Raw genomic sequence first — 8,466 nt, forward strand, 5'->3', positions numbered from 1 at the left:
AAGGTGCACATATAGTTCCAAGCCCCTGCTGTGTGCAGGGTCGCCAACCAGCAGCCCAGGCTGCCCAGAGCCACATCCAGCCTGGCCTTGAATGCCTGCAGGGATGGGGCATCCACAGCCTCCTTGGGAAACCTGTTCAAGTGCATCACCACCCTCTGGGTGAAAATCTTCCTCCTAATAACTAAAGTAAACCTCCCCTGTCTCAGTTTAAAACCATTCCCCCTTGTCCTATCACTGCCTATCCTCATGAACAGCCATTCCCCCTCCTGTTTATATGCTCCCTTCAAGTACTGGGAATACATGCTAACTTTTCTGAACACAGCTTCATAGATAAATGACAAATTGAAAACTAGAGAAAAAGAGAATTTTTGTTTTGCAGAAGTCGTAGCAGAGCTAAGTGCAACATCCCATCAGCCTGATAAGCATTTATAAAAATGATCTCTAATTTCTTCCCGTAACACTTTATTTGGATACATTTAAATTATTAATCTAAATGAATAATCCAAAAATGGTGAACGGCTATGCCAGAAAAGCAAGGGAATTTCAGCTGATAGCTAATTAACTGATACAGCTACAACATGGTATAGAAAAAACCAAGCGTGTGTCATTATCTGACTTCCAGTGCAATGGTAAATAACAGAAACAATGTGTAAACTACTGCAGGCTAATGGTTAAACCAATGCAAATACTGCATCCAAGACTGATGAAAAGTCCTATAAAAGCGATGACAACAGCTCCATGGACCATAATAACTTTGCATCATGCCTCTGTCAGAGTCAATTTGAGTCATGCTGAACTTAGCAGTAAAACCAAAATCTGAGAATCAAATGGAAAGGGCTTCTTTTCCTGACTTCATATCCTTCAAATCACATCTGGAATTCCTAGTGTTGTTTCCACACTCCCAGCTGTCACTTTACTGTCCACTGTAGGAAAATGGTACCTAATTACAGGCTGCTGTGGAAGATGTTCTACAGATGTGCCCACATGTATATTATAATTCAAGTCTATAGGAATCTTTCAATCTTGAGCAATCACTTAAATGAGATTTACAGCCCTATGTGATAGAAACAGTAGTTTATGGATCAACTGAAAAATAAATTAAAACATTAAGTTAATAAATGCACATCCTGATCCATTTTTTTTTCTCCATTAAGAGAAAATTTTTTTCTCCTTTCCCCATTCCTTCATTTTAGAGTTATTGGACATATATTCACTTCCTGTTTTTGTAAACTGTGGATTAGAGCTAGCTGTTACCATTCAGGAACTGCACCTGAACAGGAAGACGTGAAACCAGTGCAACTGTTTATCAGCTCATTTGCAATTATGGTATCTTGATGCCAAGTAAACTACACATTTTCCAATACTACAAAAAGCCCAAATACATGCTGAACACCTACAACAGAACGTAGTTGTGCAAATATATGCATACATAAACTCCAGTATTCATAAATGTATCATCAATTTCTGGTCTTTCAGACACACCCTGTTAAATGATAAATCTTCAAACATTTGCTCATGCTTTGATGTTCTTTACTTCACATCCATACAAAGAGTGAATTTAAAGAATTTTTCCTCTAAAGCACTCACTATTTGCAGTAGCTGCATGCTTAACATTTGACTGCTTCTATTTAAGTACTGTCATTTCAGTGCCACAGAGTTATTTTTGCAATCACAACCTCCAGGTGGGCAATGTTTTTTGTAAGAAAAGGGACCGCTGTGTTTGCATCTTCATGTACATGCTTTAAAACTACCGTTCTTGCAATATTTATACTCTACAACCACAAGTGGAACAGGTTGCCCAAGGAGGCTGTGGATGCCCCATCCCTGCAGGCATTCAAGGCCAGGCTGGATGTGGCTCTGGGCAGCCTGCTCGGTGGTGGTACCGCTGCACAACAGGGGGTTGAAACCATATGATCCACCTGTAGATTCATCACAGTCCAGCATTCGTGAATTCGTCCATGAGTACTGTCTCCTGCCATCTCATCAAAACTATACTCAATTATTGCTACAAGTTTCCTGCATTAACAGCCCATATTTAGAGCTATATGTTGTACTACTTTGAGGACAGGGAAAGAATTAAAAACCACTGCCATTATTCAAAATATTGTTATGACTCTACATTTAATATCTAAAAGGTTCAAAAGTTTTTAGGGAAGCTGTTTTATGTACAGCTTCATCTTTTAACAATAGAACTAAAAGATAATAGAAGATAGCAGTTGCTTAAGGTTGTGAAGGGCTTGGGAATACGCCCTATGAGGAGCAACTGATAGGAACGGGCGTCATCAAGGGAAAAGAAGCTGAGAGGAGACCTATGCTCTCTTCAGAAATACCTAGTGCTTACCAATGACATGGGGCTGGCCTCTTAAATCATGGTGACAGGACAAGTAGAATCAACAGAATCAACCAGAATTGATAGGGTTGGAGGACCATCTAGAGATCATGCGGCAGTCACCAAACCCCCCTGCCAAAGCAGGCTCCCTACACCACCATCACTACAGTAGGCATCCAGGCGGGTCTTAAATATCTCGCAGATGAAGGAGGGACTCCACCACCTCCCTGGGCAGCCTGTCTCCAGTGCTCCTCACCCTCACTAGTTAAACAAGAAAGTCATTTCCGCCATTCGTGCGGAAACTCCTATGCATGTACTATTCCATCCCATACCCCTATTCCTATCCTCCACGCACACTGAAAAGAGGACCAGCCTCACCACTCTATTGGCTACCCACACCTCATACTTATATAAACCTGGTATCAATCCCCTCTCAGTCCTTCTTTTTCAGCTAAACAGCCCATTCACCTAGGTCATCTCCTCAAGGGGAATAGCTCACCCTCACCATCTTATGCCCTCCGCATGGACTCTTTTCGCTAGATAGATCCCGCTTTTTTTACTGGAGCCACCAGAATCTGGACACCCATTATTCATATGAGGCCGTACACCAGGCCAGAGGTAGAGGGGAGGATCAACCTCGCTACTGACCGCTGGACACCCTTTTAATACACCCCAGGATCGCCATTGCTTTTTTGCTTACAAAGGGCACATGCTGCTCAATGGTCAATCTGTCGTCCACCAGGACGCCCAGGTCCCTCTCTGCAGAGCTCCTCTCCAGCAGGTCAGAAAATGGTCTCGAGTTGAACCAGGGTAAATTCAGGTTTTGGATATCAGGGAAAACTTTACTGAAAGGGTTGTTAAGCACTGAAATAGGCTCCCCAGGGAGGTGGTTGAGTCACCATCCATCCCTGGATGTGTTTAGAAACCATTTGGATGTGGTGCTGAGGGACATGATTGAGCAGAGGGTTGTTAGAGCTGGGTAATTTGGTTAGGCTGTGGTTGGACTCGATGATCTTTAAGGTCTTTTCCAACCTAGGCAATTCCATAATCCTGCAATTCTATGCTTCAGAGAATTTTTAATTTTAAACCATCCATTAGAATCTGGGAGTTTAGACAATATATGTGTACTCTGTGGGTTAAGGGACAGGAACTTCGGCTTCTCAATTGTACCATTTCACAATAAGCAGGACTTGAACCTACCTTTCTTAACAGCATGGTCACAGAAGATGAAAAGCAGTGCAGAGTTTTGTGATGACACTGCACAGAAAGAAAAGGTGGGCTGAGCTGACTGTCTCTTCACCTGCTTCAAGTCATCCTGGTCACTCTCTTCTAAAGGTGGTTCATTTCCAGAAGCAACAGGACTCTGGTAAAAAAAAAAAAAAAAAAAAAAAAAGTACTCTCAATACAACATATGTTTTTTTTTCCTACTCTCAATTTAAACAAGCTCTTTTCTTGCTACTCCCTTCCCACATAAAACACAGATTACTCGTGGATCAAACAAGTACAAGGGCCATGAAAAGTGAGCCTAGCTAGACCATGACATTGCAAGAGACTTGCTGAGTCTTTCTAACTGATCGAGGGCTCACTGATGCCAATGCTGGCGCATCCTCTCAGACTAGGGAGGCTTTCAGATCAGTTCTGTAATCCTAGATTTAAAAATCAGTGCTTTAAAGTTGTCCTGGTGCTCTGTGTGAGCATTATCTTAGGTACTGAAGTTAATATTGTAAGGGATAGAAATCATAAAATTTAGTACAAAATGCTCTTCTTTTTAACCAATTAACCTGAATTAACCTGAATACACCCGTAGAAACTTAATTTTAAAATAAGAGTTTTATTTTACTGGAAAATTAACCTATAAGGATGTGTACAAACATTTCTACTCTATCTGAAACAAAGAAACTGGAAAGTGAAGCAGCAAGACACAGAGTAATTTGAAAAGAAAATACAGGATTCTTCATAGTCTGAACTGAATAAAGTATAATTTAGATAAGAGTATTCTACTAAGGCAGTGAATTGAAATAAATGAGTTAGATCACCATATGCAGTAGATTAACTAAAGCAATTTACTCGATTACAATATTTGGGGATCTAGAACACAAGATTCATGCATCAGACAAATATTCCTCAAATATATTTTCATGCAAATTCCTGTTAATCATTTTTTCAGACTTCAGTTATTGGCTTCTTGTTTGTTTTTCACTGTTATCAGCCAAGCACGTGTGCCAAGTTCTGGTTATCTAGGCTTTGTTGTAGAGAAAACTAATCACTTACCTTGCATGAAGGATTGGTGAAGCATAGCTTGATTATTAATTTTCACAAGTTCGACTGAGTTTTTTGGATTACAAAGTTGTTTACCATACGATGCAGAGTAAGGCTATACATTCCTGGAAGCTTTAACTCAATTTAATACAACCCCCAGCATGTGTATATACATAATTTTATATAAAGTAAATTGTTTGTAGTCTTATACACTTGAAGGCTCTCATTATTTTGGAATATAACAAGGGATTATAATCAAGAACAGTTTTGAGAGTGTTCTGGTCAAATTGACACCCTTTGAAATTGCCTCTATACATATCAGGCACCAACAGCATTTAAGAAAATTGAATTCTATGCTTTTACAAATAACAAACAAACCTGCAAATTGACCTTACTAAGAGTAGTAATTAGGAAGTGAGAAAGCTGAGCTTACTTTAACGGGAATCCCCTTGAAACATATATTTTATAAGGAACAGGGATGACAAATGCTCACATCACGTGTTAGTGTTGGCAGTCCAGTGCCCTTAATAAAACTCAAAGAAAAAGACCATTAAATTTCCTACTTCCAGCTATCAACAGATTACAGGTAAACATTACAGAAGTGTTGCTACCCATTGCATGGAAAGGACGGTGTTTTTTGATTCTTTGTTTTCCCTTATGATGGACTGTCAAAAGCAAAACAATTACATAGGCCAACTATAAGTGTTTTTTCTTCCAGGTAGAGTGAGTAAAAGGGATAAAGGAACATTAAAAGAATTTCATCCTAGTGAAGTATCTCATCAGTGCTGGCTCACTAAGTGATACTGTGGAGAAGAAATGTGAGTGAGGTCTCTAATCCTTCGGTGACTCAGCAGCTTAGAAAATGTCTTGTGTTCTCCTTCTATCTCACCAAGGCTCCAGACTCAATAGAAACCTTTCCACTGAGCACTTTGCTGGTGTTTCTTATCCCCTCACATTTGCTTGAAACTCCTTATTCTTCATTATTCTTCATTCCTTATTCTTCATTGCCTGAACAAGGTCAATAGATTAAAACATTCTATACCATCTTTTTCAAATAATACATGACATTGCTGAATTTATTCAAAATTACATGTGCTCAGCTACCCAACAAGGCTGTGCTTCCCATAAACATTTTGGCATTTAGTGAAACATTTATTATGATTCAGTCAGTTCTAGCCTCAGGGTTTTACTTGAAGGACAAAGAAGCTTGCTCAGTATTTCTGTAACACTTTATCAGATGTGACTTTTTGTTAAAAAATAAAATCATATTTTGATCTTAATACACCATTTTCCTCCCCTATGATTGTAACTGAAGGGAAGACCTAGTGATATATAGTGGTCCATTAATTACACTAAGTCACTACCAGGGGTTCTATTTCAAGCCCAAACTGAAGAGATCAAGAGAACAAACTCATCCCTTTGGTGAAACACTTCAGTTCCAATGACTAGAAGCAGCGTATTCTGTTGCTCAAACATCTGATGACTGCAACTTCCATCTGTGCCTTGTTGAATTCTGGCAGCAGGCAGGATTATTTAGTCTATTCTTGTTCAGCCAGCAGGAAAGACTTTGTTATGGCAGGAAATGTGGGACAGCTTTCACGAATGAAGGCAGCTTTCAGAACAAATTAGTAACCAAAGAAATAGGACTCCACTAGAATGAGCTGATGACCTGCTTATAGGTCATAGGCGGACTAGGCATGAAACAGAAATTGGAGCAATTTGTCATGTAGGATACTTAGATTTTGATTCGGCATACATCACTGCTTCTTCAGTTGGCTGTGGAACATTATTCTTGTGCACTGGTAAAAATAAATCTTTTTCTGTTTAATAAACAAGAAAGGCATCATATGATACCAGTGGAGATGAATTAAACTTTACTTCTTAAACAAAGTCTGTTCCAACCAAAGCAAAATACACAGTAAGATAGTCACACTTACCTGGTGTGTCATCTATCAGCAGCTCCAAGTCTTTCTTTTGGAAATATTGGCTTGCACTTTGTTCCTTCCACCAAAATACATCTTTAGAAGTATTGTCATTGTTGAAGATTGCATACGCTACTTAAGTATGAGCAATCCAGAATTTCATTACTTAACTATGCCCTTTAATTAAGGGATTAATCTTCAAAGCATTATGGAGCACAGCTCACAGAGAGAATAAAAGGATTGTAAAGGATAAAATCCATACACAGCGTAATAGGTACCACAAGTACAAGTGAATGGTGATAATCGAAAGATGTGTATATGTCGAAGCTATATACACGCATGCAGATAACACAGCACGTCGATCAAGGAACCACTGCTCTTCTATACATTTACACCTGCAAACATATCAAGACAACTGTTTGGAGCATGCTATTCTAATATTTTAAAATTAACTTCTCCCTCAAAGTATGCACGTATCAATTATGGTCAGACTCAGTAGGGGAGCTTCAGCATGTGATACCATCCTCAATTACAGTTCTTTACTCAAGGAATTCAGAAGGTAAGAATTTCCGGTTTACCTTACTACCCTCCCACAGTATTCTTTGACTATTGAGTTAAAACATCCTCTTTTCCATTCACTCTTATTTTGACCTCAGCTAGATGACCACCAGGGAGCTGTGCTTGCTTCAGCTTCAGTAAGGCTTAAAGAAGTTACACGCGATTAAGAATCAGTCCTCACACTCACCTGGGCCTCTGGAAATTGCCAGGTGTACTTGAGTGACATTCATTTAACTTAACACCACACTGAAGTTGTGAACGTGCTTGAAAACATCAAACTCGGGGGTCTCAATTTTCACGTCTTCCCTATCTTTCTGCTTTTTATACCTAGCCTGTTTCCAAAACTACAGAAGATAGTATCTCGGACGAGTAGTGTCTCCTTCTATTCTGCACTCTGAGAAACTATGATAAAATGCACGTAAATGCAAGATCTTTGCAATTTGAGTCTTTACTTGCAGAAAATCAAAGAATTGTGGATTTTGGATTAAAAAACAAAGAACAATACACAGAGACCAGTCAGATTTTTCCTTAATCAAAGATAGGCATATTTATGTCTAGAATTTACTGTAGAAATTCATTGATTTATGTCTCTTTTAAAACAAATTGTCTCTTGCTGAATTATCTAAAGAACACTTAATGAGGAGTCTTGTGACTTCTCCATGTCACATCTGAAACAGAAATAAGGCTCATATCTAAAATGCATTGACTTGTGCTTGCATTTTCATTACAAATACCAGCAACACAGGAAACAGCTTACTGATTTCTTACTGGTACAGGCTGGCTTGTTCCATTCATCAACTAAAGTTGACCTTAGCTGGGAAAATTAAGTGACATGTTTTCCACCTTTCCTGGTTTGCATAGAAGGTAATACAAAACTTCAGTTTTTGTACTTTGTGAGGTATAGTTGGCAGATGAGAAGAACACACAGAGAGCCTTGAACCCACTTACTTCTCCACTGGAAGAAAGGTTGTATTACAATCTGACCTCAAAAGTAGATCAAAATTGTTTGGGATTCGGTACAAAAAACATGAAATGATGCAAAATACTGTCACAGTATACACTGTCATCTTACATTACAAAAAATGTAACTGTGATCAGCTGTATTTCTAGTTGATGAGGAAAGAAAGGAATAAGTCAATGCTAACCTCCCTGAAATTCAAGTCATGGAGCAAAGGAAACAAGAGTTTCTGTTAGAAGGCTCCTCCTGTGCCTGTTGTACTGCACAGAGGTATTTTTACTTAAGTACCTGCATTTCTATTTTGTAGGATACTTTTCTTTATGGTATATATATATATACATACACACACATTAATTCACAGAACCACCAGTCTTCCAATACAAATTTTAACAGTATGTGGAACACTGAACAGAAGTTATTTGAGAATATCAGATAATTTG

The 8,466-nt window shown here is 38.9% G+C and overlaps 1 protein-coding gene across 2 annotated transcripts in view; it reads right to left on the bottom strand.

The window, feature by feature from the left end:
• The window catches only part of MBL (mannose-binding lectin), a 28,403-nt gene extending 21,863 nt beyond the window's left edge, over positions 1 to 6,540 (bottom strand). Inside the window, exons 1-2 of one of the 2 annotated variants that reach the window (XM_015866106.2) lie at positions 6,526 to 6,540; positions 3,530 to 3,692 (exon numbers count right to left, since the gene is read on the bottom strand). The gene's annotated coding sequence lies outside the window, so the exon portion shown is untranslated. Of the gene's footprint in view, positions 1 to 3,529; positions 3,693 to 6,525 lie in introns of those variants that run through there. The other variant, XM_015866108.2, reaches the window with a different exon arrangement.
• Between the last annotated feature and the right edge of the window lie 1,926 nt (positions 6,541 to 8,466).

Source organism: Coturnix japonica, chromosome 6, assembly GCF_001577835.2.
Source record: "Coturnix japonica isolate 7356 chromosome 6, Coturnix japonica 2.1, whole genome shotgun sequence".
Taxonomy (NCBI): domain Eukaryota; kingdom Metazoa; phylum Chordata; class Aves; order Galliformes; family Phasianidae; genus Coturnix; species Coturnix japonica.